Source organism: Dromiciops gliroides, chromosome 3 (assembly GCF_019393635.1).
Source record: "Dromiciops gliroides isolate mDroGli1 chromosome 3, mDroGli1.pri, whole genome shotgun sequence".
NCBI lineage: Eukaryota > Metazoa > Chordata > Mammalia > Microbiotheria > Microbiotheriidae > Dromiciops > Dromiciops gliroides.
In genome coordinates, this window is record NC_057863.1 from 241277946 (window position 1) to 241291938 (window position 13993).

A 13993-nucleotide genomic window follows, 5' to 3' on the forward strand; every position below is an offset into this window, starting at 1 on the left:
TGACCCGCTTGCTGTTTCTCACACAAAATGTCTAAATTCTATTTCTGAGTCTTTGCACTGGTTGTTCCACATGCACAGAATGCTCTTTCCTTACCTGCATTTTTAGAGCCCTTGGATTCTTTCAAGATTCAACTCAAGTGTCTGTGCATGAGACTTTTCCTACTTCTACCTTGTTTCCTCCACTCCTAGCAAGTAGAACCTTTTCACTGTGTGGTTACCTTTTATTCACTTTGAGTAAATATTGTTCTTGTCATTGGATTGTTTCCAGTCTGACTCTTCATGACCCCATTTGGGGTTTTCTTGGCAAAGATACTAGAGTGGTTTGCCATTTCCTTTTCCAGCTCATTTTACAGATGAGTGAAACTGAGGCAAACAGGGTTAGGTGACTTGTCCAGGGTCACACAGCTAGTACATGCCTGAGACTGGATTTTAACTCATTTTTTTCTGACTCTAGACCCAGCACTCTATCCATTGTGTCACCTAGCTGCTCTTATGAATATTGTACATATCTGCCTATCTACATGACATTTCCTCTATTATAATGTAAGATCCTTAAGGAAAGTGATGGTTTTTGCTTTTCTTTGTATGGCCAATGCCTAACACAAGGCTTGACACTTAGGAAACACAATAAATTCTTGTTGATTGGTTGATTAATTGATGTGTGCTTTGTTTCTCTGGAAATGTTTTGAAAGTTTGCTGAGGATAATTCCCAGGCTCTTTGCATCCTACTCAGTTCTGAGCATATCAGAGCAGTTCTCAGTAACATCGTTGACTAACACTTCCTAATACAGCCAGTGTTTCTGATAAAGGTCTCATTTCTAAAGTATATAGAGAACTGAATCAAATATATAAAAATACAAGTCATTCCCCTATTGAGAAATGGTCAAAGGATATGAACAGGCAGTTTTCAGATGAAGAAATTAAAGTTATCCACAGCTATATTAAAAAAATGTTCTCAAAAAAAATGTTCTCAATCACTACTGATCTGAGAAATGCAAATTAAATCTATTCTGAGGTACCACCTTACACCTTTCCAATTGGCTAATATGACAAAAAATGAAAATGATAAATGTTAAAGATGTGGGAAAATTGGAACACTAATGCATTGTTGGTAGAGTTGTGAACAGATCCAACCATTCTGGAGAGCAATTTGGAACCATGCCCCAAAAGCTATAAAACTGTGCATACCCTTTGTTTGATCTAGCAATACTACTACTAGGTCTATATCCCAAAGAGATTATAAACAAGGAAAAAGGATCCATATGTACAAAAATATTCATAGCTAGTCTTTTTGTAGTGGCAAAGAATTGAAAATTGAGGGGATGCCCATCAATTGGGGAATGGTTAAACAATCTGTGGTATATGAATGTAATGGAATATTATTGTGCTGTAAGAAATGATGAACAGGTGGATTTCAGAAAAACCTGGAAAAATGTACATGAATTGATGCTGAGTGAAATGAGCAGAACCAAGAGAACATTGTACACAGTATCAACAACACTGTATGATGATCAACTGTGATAGACTTGGCTCTTCTTAGCAATACAGTGATCCAAGACAATGCCAAAAGACTCATGATGGAAGATATTCTCCACATATAGAAAAACAAACAAACCAACAAACTATGGAGTTTGAATGCAGATTGAAGCATACTATTTTCACTTTTGTTGTTTTTTTTTTTTTGTTGTTTCTCCTTTCTTATGTTTCTTTTTTCCCTTTTGTTCTGATTCTTCTTTCACAACATGACTAATGTGTAAATATGTTTAACATGACTGTAATGTATAACTTATATCAGATTGCTTGGTTGGAGGGGGTAGGGAGAAAAATTTTGAACTCAAAAATCTTATAAAAATGAATGTTGAAGGGGCAGCTAGATGGCGCAGTGGATAGAGCACCAGCCCTGGAGTCAGGAGTACCTGAGTTCAAATCCGGCCTCAGACACTTAACACTTACTAGCTGTGTGACCCTGGGCAAGTCACTTAACCCCAATTGCCTCACTAAAAAAAAAAAATAATAATAAAAATGAATGTTGAAAACTGTCTATGATTCTGAGAAATGTGCATTGGATTTAATGTTAGTCAGCCTGAGTTGTTATTCATTAATGCATTTCATAGGCATTAATTCTTAGTTTCCTTTCTTCTTAAATGCACAGTCATTCACTTGCTATGAAATTGACACAAGCTTATGTAAATGAAGATACCTAAAAGGAGTATCAAATCCAATAACTCATTCTCCACAAGATCATAGAATCATAGATTTAGGGTTTGAAAGGATGCAAACACAGCTGAAGGAGTGAAGAAGTCAGATCAGGGAAGACCTTCATTGGGACAAAGATGGAGCAAGATTTCACTTGAGAAAACTCTAAGGATTTTAGAGTTTGAATACATTGGTATTCAAAATGAGTTAAGAGTGAGATATGACCCTCAATAAAATCTGGTGCCATCTTAGGCTGCATGAGAGACATGTTGTGGGGCTTGCTGTATTCTTTTTTTTTTTTTTTTGTAGGGCAATGAGGGTTAAGTGACTTGTCCAGGGTCACACAGGTAGTAAATGTCAAGTGTCTGAGGTCTGATTTGAACTCAGGTCCTCCTGAATCTAAGGCCAGTGCTTTATCCACTGAGCCACCTAGCTACTTCTGAGGCTTGCTATATTCTGCTATCATTAGAACACATCTGAATTCATTCTTTTTTAAAATTTTTAGTTAAAATTTTTTTTTCCAATTACATGTGAAGATATTTTTTGAGTTCCAAATTTTTCTCCCACCCTCCCTTCTCTCCCCGCTCTTGAAGCCAGCAAGCAATCTGATAAAGGTTATATATTATAATCATGTTAAACATATTTCCACATTAGTCATGTCGTAAGAGAAGAATCAGAACAAAAAGAAAAAAATGCAAGAAAGAATAAACAACAAAAGTGAAAATCACATCTGAATTCTTTGTAACATATTTCCAAAAGGAAATTGTTAAGGTGTTAAGCAGTCCAGGTTGGTGAAAGGGCTTAAGATCATGTCATATGGGGATTAGTTAAAAGAATTGGGTATAGTTATCCCAAGAAGATAAATCCCTAAAGGGAGGACATGATGGCTGTCTTCAAATATCTAATGGCTAAGGAATTAAATTTATTCTGGAATGAAGTAAGTACTAATTAAATACTTGTTGGTTGATTAACTAAATGAAAGTGAAAAAGAGGTACTTTTGGGGGCAGCTAGGTGGCGCAGTGGATAAAGCACCAGCCATGGATTCAGGAGGACCTAAGTTCAAATCTTCCCTCAGACACTTGACACTTACAAGCTGTGTAACCCTGGGCAAGTCACTTAACCCTCACTGCCTTGCCGGGGGAAAAAAAAAAGAGGTACTTTTGGCTTTGATGTCAGGAAAAACTTTAAACAATTAAAGTTAACCAAAGGTGGATTGGGCTACCTTGGGAAGGAGTGAGTTCATCCTTACTCTAGGGTCTCAATCATTAGGTATTATTGTAGAGAGAATTCTTATTCAGATATAGCTTGAACTAGATGGCCTTTTAGATTCCTTTCAGATGTCCTTTAGCTAGAGAGTGCCCAAATAATGAGCTAATGGACTGGTGATATCTGTCTGGAAACATTTTATTATCATTTGCCTGAGTTATACCAGATAATGGCACATATCTGAATGAATTGATGCATTAGTATATATTTTCCTAGATAGATAATGCAATACATAATGACCTACCCCAAGGATTGAATAATAGGAAGTGAGCAGGCTATCTTGTATTATACAGTTTGCATAATACTTTTTCTGATCCCAGAAATAGAAATCTACCTTCTTCATACCAATATTATTTCCCCCATCAGTGATGCTATGCTTTTACATCATGCATTACCACAACCTCCCAAAAAATCACAATCACAGGAGACTCCAAGAGTAATGGAAGGACAGATAACAGGTATAAATAGACTGTAGCATATGTACCAGTGATGTCCAAGAAGCAATATAAAAAGCAGGAACCAGGAAATATATGATTAGAAAAAGAGGTTGGCCAAGTGTGGAGATAACAGACACTATGAATTCTGTATTAGTGCCTAAACACTGTTTCAAGTTTGAGAGGAAGTCTTCAAGCATGTTGATTGGCCGTTCTATAGATAATTTATGGGAGAATGTGGATCAGTTACAGATGATGAAGTTTGGGTAAAATTTTAACTACTCCAGTAGTATTCACATTGATGAAATAATATATCCATTGCAATTATGTCCAAAGTTGGAAAATCACAGATTTGGAGGTAGAAGAGACCTCAGAAGTCATTTAGTCTATCCAATGTCCTTATTTTATAGCTAAGGGCCATGTGAGGCTACATCCCACAGGTAGTAAATGAAAGAGTTGAGATTCAAACCCAGGTCCTCTGGCTCAAAACCCCAGCATTCTTTTCATTGAAAAGGCAAGATTTTGTACATATAAAAATGTTTTTTAAATTTTTTAAAAAGGTAAGGTTTTTGTTTTTGGCGGGGCAATGGGGGGTTAAGTGACTTACCCAGGGTCACACAGCTAGTAAGTGTCAAGTGTCTGAGACCAGATTTGAACTCAGGTACTCCTGACTCCAGGGCCAGTGCATTATCCACTGCGCCACCTAGCCGCCCCAAAAGGTAAGGTTTTAAAAGCAAAGGGATCTATGGGAGTAAATTTTGATAATCTATACTGCCTGGGTGTAGGGGAAATCTGTATCTTGCATGGTCGGTGTACTGGATATACTGTTTATTTTCAAGATCATATTCTGAAGATTGGGTCCTCTTGAGAAAGAATTCAAATCAGCTGAAAATAGCATTAAGGTTGAAATGATCTGTTCAAGCCTTTTAGGCTTGTAGGCCTGTTGCTGAGCATACTTCGATTACCATAGGTGACTTTCAGGGAAATCTACTTTTTTAATGTATGTTACAATAATATCTATTCACATCCTGCACAAATGGGTTATTGTGGTCTGGAGATGAGACTGGGATCCCCAAAATTATATGGGAAGAATGGAAACTCTGGTACACTTTAATGGACTGCATTTGCTTGTGAATGGACTAAAATGAGACTGAGCCAGTGATCTTGTCTCTAATAGATAGATGTACCCTTCAGAGTCTGAAAAATGCTTTCTTTGCTCCATATCCTCACACAAAGTGTTTACCAAGCTACAAAAGCTTTGGGGAGAGGTTAAGTGATCCTGGAGCCATGAGAATGACCTTGATTCATTTGTAGAAGTTCATCATAATTAGCTTGTCTGCAGGGTGATGACTTTTGGAGAGGGGCATCCTGGCTGCAGTCTGCTTGCTTGGCTGTGGGGGAATTCAAAAGTCTCTGGATGTCTTTTTTCACTGTCCTTCTCCAACCACACCCCCTTTCAGCTGCCTATTATGTGTGGTCTTTCCCTATTAGAATGTAAATTCCATGAGGTTGGGGACTCTCTTTTTTGTATTTGTATCCCTGGTGCTTTGTACAATGCCCCGTATATAGCAAACACTTAATAAATGCTTCTGGACTGGATGATTTGTTGACTTTGGAGAGCACCCACACAAATGAAATTGTATCTCCTTAAAGTGTAGAAGTTATAATAACTACATGAACACAGGCTCTAAGGAGTACAACAATAGCAACCACCACCATATGGTATAGAAAAAAAAAACCCTCTTTAAGTAGACTGAATTCTATCACCTTTTGTATGCTAGAACTTAAATGCATCTACCTTTGCCCTCAATTTTTTACAAAATCGTTGCATCTCTGAATTGGAAGGGACCCCAGGAGCCATCTAGTCCAATCTAATCCCTGAATGGGAATCCTTACTACAATACCCCTTAAAATAGTCATTAAGATTCCATTTGAAGAACACCAGTGAAAGAGCACTTTTGGACAGTGCTTATTGGTAAGTAGTTTTCTCATCTATTGAGCCTAAATTGGTCTCTCTGAATCTTCTACTTATTGCTTCTAGCTTTTTTGGTTGTAATGTTTTATTTTTTTAATTAATAAAGTAATTTATTTTTTTCCCCATTACATGTAAAGATAGTTCTCAACTCTTGTTTATACAAGCTTTCCAATTTCAGATTTTTCTCCCTCTCTCCCCTCCCTCCCCCCTCCCCTAGACAGCAGCAGGCAATCCGATATAGGATATATATATATGTGTGTGTGTGTATATATATGCATCCATACACACATATATACACATACATATATACACACATAATAACATTAAACATATTTCTGCATTAGTCATGTTATAAGAGAAAAATCAGAGCAATGACAAAAAACCTCAAAATAGAAAAACAACAGCACCAAAACCAAAAGAAATAGTATGGTTCATTCAGCATCTATACTCCATAGTTCTTTTTTTCTTTTCCCCTGGATTTGGAGATCCTCTTCTATCATGAGTTCCCTGGAACTCTTCTGTACCATTGCATTGGTGAGAAGAATATAGTCCATCACAGTAGATCAACTCAATGTTGATGATACTGTGTACAATATTCTTCTGGTTCTGCTCATCTCACTCATCATCAGCTCATGCAAGACCCTCCAGGTTTCTCTGAACTGCTGCTGCTCATCGTTTCTTACAGCACAATAGTATTCCATTTTAATCATATACCACAACTTATCCAGCCATTCCCCAATTGATGGGCATCCCCTCAACTTCCAATTCCTTGCCACGACATAAAGAGCAGCTATAAATATTTTTGTACATGTGGGTTCCTTTCCCCTTTTCATGATTTCTTTGGGCAAAAGACCCAAAAGTGGTATTGCTGGGTCAAAGGGTATGCACAGGTTTATCAGCCTTTGGGCATGATTCCAAATGGCTCTCCAGAATGGTTGGATCAGTTCACAGCTCCACCAACAATGCATTAGTGTTCCAATTTTTCCACAGCTTCTCCAACATTTATTATTTTCTTTTTTTGTCATTTTAGCCAATCTGATAGGTGTCAGGTGGTACCTCAGAGTTGTTTTAATTTGTATCTCTCTAATAATTAGAGATTTAGAGCATTTTTTCATATGGGAATAGATAGCTTTGGTTTCTTCATCAGAAAACTGCCTGTTCCTATCCTTTGACCATTTCTCAATTGGGGAATGACTTGGATTCTTATAAATTTGATTTAGTTCCCTATATATTTTAGAAATGAGGCCTTTATCAGAAGTCTGGCCATAAAAATTGTTTCCCAGCTTTCTGCCTCCCTTCTAATTTTGGATGCATTGCTTCTGTTTGTACAAAAATTTTTTAATTTAATGTAATCAAAATCATCCATTTTGCATTTTATAATAAACTCTATCTCTTGTTTGGTCATAAACTGTTTTCCTTTCCAAAGATCTGATAGGGAGACTATTCCTTTCTCTCCTAATTTACCTATGGCATTACCTCTTATGTCTAAATCATGTATCCATTTTGACCTTATTTTAGTATAAGGTGTAAGATGTTGGTCTATGCCTAATTTCTGCCATACTATCTTCCAGTTTTCCCAGCAGTTTTTGTCAAATACTGAGTTCCTGTCCCAGAAGCTGGAGTCTTGGGGTTTATCAAACAGGTTGTAGTGTTTGTTGAGATATATATTGATCTTTAAGTTCACTAAAATCCCCTAATATTTTTTTCTTTTCTTTTTTCTTTTTTTTTTTTGTGGGGCAATGAGGGTTAAGTGACTTGCCCAGGGTCACACAGCTAGGAAGTGTCAAGTGTCTGAGGCCAGATTTGAGTTCAGGTCCTTCTGAATCCAGGGCTGGTGCTCTATCCACTGTGCCACCTAGCTGCCCTGTCCTCTAATGATTTTTGCTCAAATCATTTGCTACTTGGATAGTATATATATATATATATATATATATATTTGTGTATGTTTATGTGTATGTATATACATACATATATGTAATATTTTACTTACTTTCTGCCTCCTCTTCCTTCCTAGGCTATTTTTGTGCTTTATTTTCTTAATACCCACATCTTCATTAACCACATTTTCTCTCTTCTTCTTTCACTTTTTATGTTTCCCTAAGTTTTCTTTCCTTTTTCTATGATTTTCTGTTCCCTACTCCCAGTTCTCTTTATTGTTCTACATTTGCAACAACTTCCCAATGAGATCTCAGTGTAGGAAACTGTCAAAAGGAGTGACTAGGGATGCTACAGGACCTTTTGGGTGACCACAGCAATATTGCTAATCTGAATACAGTGGTATTATCTGACAGGAATCAATCAGTACAAATATGCTGAGGTGGAGAAAACAGTTACTATTAATTCTCATAGAGTTGGAGGACATTAGCTCAGGTTGTCAGAACAGCCCGTGGGGCCACAGCCATGGTTTCAATCCTTGTATAGACCACTTGGCTTTATAGCCAACCGACTTCCAATTGTTTACTATTGGTTTCAAGGGGGCTATCTCCATTTGTCCTAATACATATCTTGCCACTGGATCCAGGTGGCTCTGGAGGAAAGAGTGAGGTTGGTGACTTTACATAGCCCTTCCTCTCTTAAATCCAATTCATTACAAGTCATAACATCACCTCCTGATGTCACGGTCTTTGATTAATGAAGGACAAACAACAACAACAACAACAACAATTGGTTTAGAGAGTGTGAATCTATCAGCCCTGATCCATCACCACAATTAGAAATACAAATCAAAGGGCATGATGATGACATTTTGATCAGAAATGTCTTTACAGAAGAAAGTTTCCTGTCTGCCCAGCAAACAACCTCAAAAACAGATTTTGTTTCTTGGAGTAGAATTTCAAAGTGGGTAATTTTGTACTGATACTCACTCAGATCCAGACCATCAGTTTTTCATTTCATGTTTTTCCTCCTCTTCATGGTCTATTTGCACCAAGACATTGATTTCTCCATTCCCAGCCCCTCACAAACACCAAGTTTATAGTCAGAAGTTTTGCTCTAAGAACCTTTTATATAGCTTCAGAGAATATTAGTGTTTGAAGGGATATTAGAAGTAATCTAATATAATCCCTTCATTTTTCAGATGAAGAAACTCGTTATATCTATATCAGCTGTAATATGTTCATATAGCATGAAATCAAGTTGTATAGGAAATGGCTTACCATTAGCACAGTCTTTCTCTTTGCTTCAGTTTTCTTCCCTCCTGGCTGTTTCTGTGTAGAAGCTTTCTTTTAAGTGTTTTAGTACCATTGTGACTTCTTCTTTCTAGGTCTCTCCACCCCCAACAGCTTCCTCATTAGTCTCATTGGTTATAGTGACAACCCCAAAGGAAGCATTATTTCTTTGCTGTTCTGAATTATTTCTTTTTATTCAGTGAATTTGTGAATGATTCCCTCCCCTCCTTACCCTTCTAAACAAACACACACATACACACTTATATAGAGAGTCTATTTCCATAATTCTAACAAAGAAGAAACATGGTCACATATCAAGTGCAATAACAATTATGAAAGTGCTTTGGAAAATACAAAGCTCTCTGCCCATGTAAAGATTTTGACTGGCAGACCATCCATCATAACAGAATCTTAACTGCTGCAAAGGTGAATGAGGCATCCAGTGGAATGAACCATCCAATAAGCTTGCTTTCCTTGTGATGAAATATCTCTCAGAGCACCATATGAAATTGATTGACTTTCTTTTTTTATTTTTTTGGTAAGGCAATTGGGGTCAAGTGACTTGCCCAGGGTCACACAGCTGGTAAGTGTCAAGTGTTTGAGGCCATATTTGAACTCAGGTCCTCCTGAATTCAGGGCCAGTGCTTTATCCACTGGGCCACTTAGCTGCCCCTGATTCACTTTCTTAACTCTATCACCTTATGTGCTGTTATAAGTCCACCAAATCTATGGTCTATGTAATATCATCTAGTGATGGCTTTAATCAACTTTCTATTCCTTTCTTTTGACTTGGAAGTGAGCTCTTCTTTACTCTCCAGGTAGCTTCTTTCATCAAAGATTTTTCTAACTTTCTAATTGAACAGAAGGATTTTTTTTTCCACCTGACAATATTGAGTGATCCTGTGGCTTTGTATTCTTGTCCTAAGACTTTAAACCACCAGTAGACCTATCTAAAACTCATGATCTAAGTACCCAGTCTTGTAAATCTGAATGTTTATAAGGAGAGTTGGTATCTGATGATGATGATACATTTTTATATAGCACTTATGTGCCAGAAACAATGTTAAATGATTTACAATTAATATCTCATTTCTCCTTACAACAGTTCTGTAATGAAGGTGCTATTATTATAATATCTATTTTATAGACAAGGAAACCAAGGCAAACTGGTTAAATGACTTGCCCAGGCCACATAGCTTGTAAGTATTTGAGGCCATATTGAGCTCAAGTGTTCCTAACTTCAAGCCCAACACTATCTGTAGACCTAAGACTTTTGTTTTCAGTGCCTAATCATATAAATCTGAATGTTCAGAATCTAAATGTCATAAGGAGAGCTGGTGCCAAATACTAATATTGCCAGTATCTACTTAAGTGAAGATAATGAACCTGAGATGTCAGAGGTCTCCAAAGAGTACACACAACCTTCATATCAAAAAGGAGCCTCTGACACAAGGGTTACATATTGGGGGCTTACTTTTTTTTTATTGATTGATTTGTTCTTTATTTCATTTTTTTGAATTTAGACTTTCTTCACTAGCAGTAGCCAAATAGGGATAGCACCTTTGCAAAGACCAAGGCTGGTGTGAGCCTGGAGCCTATAAAACATTATACAATTGTGCATTATTGTGTGTGGTTGTAGATGTGCATGAAGGTGATGAGCAACAGCATCAGGTCAAAAGGGGATAATTTGCTACTAATTTGGAGAGTGCATGCAAAGTACTAGGGAAGACATTCAGGATAAGGGTCAGTGCAGCTATTGCCTTATGTGAACTCCCTGAAACTGTGGTGTCTTCCCAACTGATCAACTGACAAAAATTTAAACTGACACTAACACATACTATGTGCCAGGAATTACTTATGGTATACTCTGACAAAGGCAGATAGTGTAGGATTATTGCCTCCTTACTCATAAATACTATGTCTCTCAATGTACTCTAAATTACTTTAGCCTACCTTTTTTAGGCTACCATATCATACTATTGACTCATTTTAAACTAACTGTTCATTAAAATCTCCAGCTTTTTCTCAGATGAACTGATGTCTATTCCTCCTTCCCCCATCTTTTTTACTTAGGAAGTTCTTTTTTGGAGGGCTGAAGTATAAAACTTTACTTCATCCTTACTATATTGCATCTCATTAGATTTGGCAAAGTACCAGCTCATGGAGAAATTTTAATATACTGATTATATTATCTAATGTTAGCCATCCTTCCTAGCTTTGACAATCTGTAAAATTGTTAAGCATCTTTGTTCGTCATTGATAAAAATGTTAACTGAAGAGTCAAACATAACAGCAAACCATTAATGTCTGCCTTTTGCATCTGACCATTAAATTACTTACAAATTTACTTAACCCACATTTGTCCCTTCTCCTCACAAGAATAATGTGAGATATTTGAAAAAATGTGTTTCTAAAATCCAAGTAACCTACATCTATAGCAAGTGAGACTAACTGAAGCAAGGAGGCACTCTGAGGGAGGGACAGGAGGTGGCATGTGTCAGGGAGTCAAACGCCACCGTAACATTGACCACCATCTCCTTTCAGACCTCAGTGGAGACAATGCAGGACCCTGAACTCATGAGTCTTAGGAATAGCAATGCTTTCATCCCAGTGCCAGCAACCGTTATCCTGGAAAGCAGTCCTTGTGGAGAGGTAGCTAGGCGATTGCTTCTAGAGATGCTCCATGCACAGATATGGAAGACCCAGAAAGGAAAGTTCTTGTTATCAAAGTCTTTGACACTGTCAAATGGTTCAACATCAGGAACTAACATGATCTTTATGAGTAGACATGACATTAAAGAATAAACATAGCTATCCGCATTGTCACTGTACCCTAAGGAGCATAAGACTTTACCATCTGACTTATAGCTAAAATCTTCCATAAGAGTCATTTCCCCAATTATAATGGGAGTTCTTTGGAGCAAGGACTGTCTTATTTTTCTATTTGCACTCAGGACTTAATACAGTGCTTTTCACAAAGTAAGTGCTTAATAAATTCTTTTTTTCATTCACGAATTCATTTACAATATTACTCTCATCTACTGATCTAGAAACCCAACAAGAAAAATAAATGAGGATCTCTCTCTCTCTCTCTCTCTCTCTCTCTCTCTCTCTCTCTCTCTCTCTCTCTCTTTCCCTCCCCTCTCCTCTCCCTTCCCTTCCCCTCCCCTCCTCACCTTTCTCTCTCCCTCTCCCCTCTCCATTTCTGTAATTTCTAGATAATCCCCCTCCCAGTGAGCCATCTCTTCTTAAAAAAAGGAAGAAAAAAAACCTAAGCAAAATCAAAACAGTGACTATGACAGTATATGCAATATTTCATACCCATCATTCTCTACTTTTTGATAAAAGAAGGATCATTACCTGTTTTTAACAAATTCATGATTTATAATCACTGTTTCTTTTCTCTAAGCATTTAAGTTTTAGGAAAATGTTTTGAGTCTTGTAAAGCCTTGAGTTCTAAGAAAGGTAACAGCTGAAGGCTATTGTTGGGAAGTGCCAACTACTACTGTTTCTAGGTTACAGCTGGTTGAATCTGTGCAAGGAAGGGGTCCCTAAGTGGATTCAGTCCTTTTAGGCTATGTAGGAATCTCTGACATCAAAAGTAAATAAATGTGTTTCTTTTGTGGAATCTTCTGATCCAATTACCTTTAATTGTTTAAGTGACTTGCCCAGGGTCACACAGCTAGTAAATGTCTGAGGCCAGATTTGAACTCAGCTCCTCCTGAGTCTAGAACCAGTGCTCTATCCACTGTGCTACCTAGCTGCCCCCTACCTTTAAATGTTAACCTGAGCTCCATGCAGAAACTCTTGGTATTCATTATTACCCCTTTCTTATTTTTGCTATGAGTTAAATTCCTGTATTTAGTTCTTTCCCCTAACCTGACTTGAGTTTGTATTGAAACCCTGGTCAGAGAAGGTTAAGCAAGCTCTAGGAAGCCCAATAGTGTGAGGGCCTCTATTTCCACTGTGATGTCATAGTGGTTCTTGGTTGTGTGTGTGTGTATGTGTGTGTGTGTGTGTGTGTGTGTGTGTGTGTGTATTTTCATGGGCTCTGTCCTAGTAAGGTTTTGTGAATTTCCTACTCTACTACCTGTCACGCAGCTTGTTCCAGTATGGGAGCAAGTGATGATGATAGCAATGACATTTAAATTGGTCTCATGCTCCGTATCTCAATCCATGTCAGCTGAACTTGAGTTTATTTCCTGTTCTGCTTCTGGAGGAGAATGCGTGGAGAGGGGAGGGGTACTACTGTGTGTGTGTGTGTGTGTGTGTGTGTGTGTGTGTGTGTCCCTGTCATTTTCTAAGGTCTTAGCACTTTAGTTTCAAAAAATTAACTTCACAAATACAAGATCAGAAAGGGGTGGCTATAGTGCAATTTATCTGACAAAGCTCCAGGAGTTTAATGGACTCTAAATTCAATACGAGTCAACAGCATGATCTGGCTGCCAAAAAAATCTGATTGGTCTAATCGAATTGATCTAATTTGTCTTCTGGTCCATCAGATTACCCCCTCAGGCACAATTTTCAGGAACAAGGAGATGTTAGTTATACTGTCCCTATCCTTGTTAGACCACATTTGAAGAACTGTGTTTAGTTCTTTCTGGAAGCCATGATTTAGTAAGGACACTAATAAATGTCCTGAACCCATTTGGAATGGCATAAAGTCTATAGAGGAGCCACCATCAATGATAGCCCTAATCCCACTTTCGTTCCCTATTCTCCCCCTCCTTCAGTCCCCAAGCACTCCCAGAATGCATGGGAACTGTTTGGGAGAAAGTAGAGCAGCTTCAACTAGGTGATCCCATGTCCTGGTCTGTTGAGAACCTACTTGGGATGACTGCACAGGAAGAACACCTTTACACCTTGACTGGACTGTTTGCTGCTGAGAGTTTGAATAAGATGAAAGTCTAGAATTCCATTCCTTCTAATGAGATGGAGGATCCTCTTGCCTTAC

At 37.8% G+C, this 13993-nt stretch overlaps 1 protein-coding gene across 2 annotated transcripts in view; it reads right to left on the reverse strand.

The window, feature by feature from the left end:
• Positions 1-13993, reverse strand: part of CSF2RA (colony stimulating factor 2 receptor subunit alpha) — a 77136-nt gene that overhangs the window by 37141 nt on the left and 26002 nt on the right. Inside the window, exon 1 of one of the 2 annotated variants that reach the window (XM_043991436.1) lies at positions 9028-9053. The exons of the other annotated variant lie outside the window; for it this stretch is intronic. The gene's annotated coding sequence lies outside the window, so the exon portion shown is untranslated. Of the gene's footprint in view, positions 1-9027; positions 9054-13993 lie in introns of those variants that run through there. 2 annotated transcript variants of the gene reach the window in all.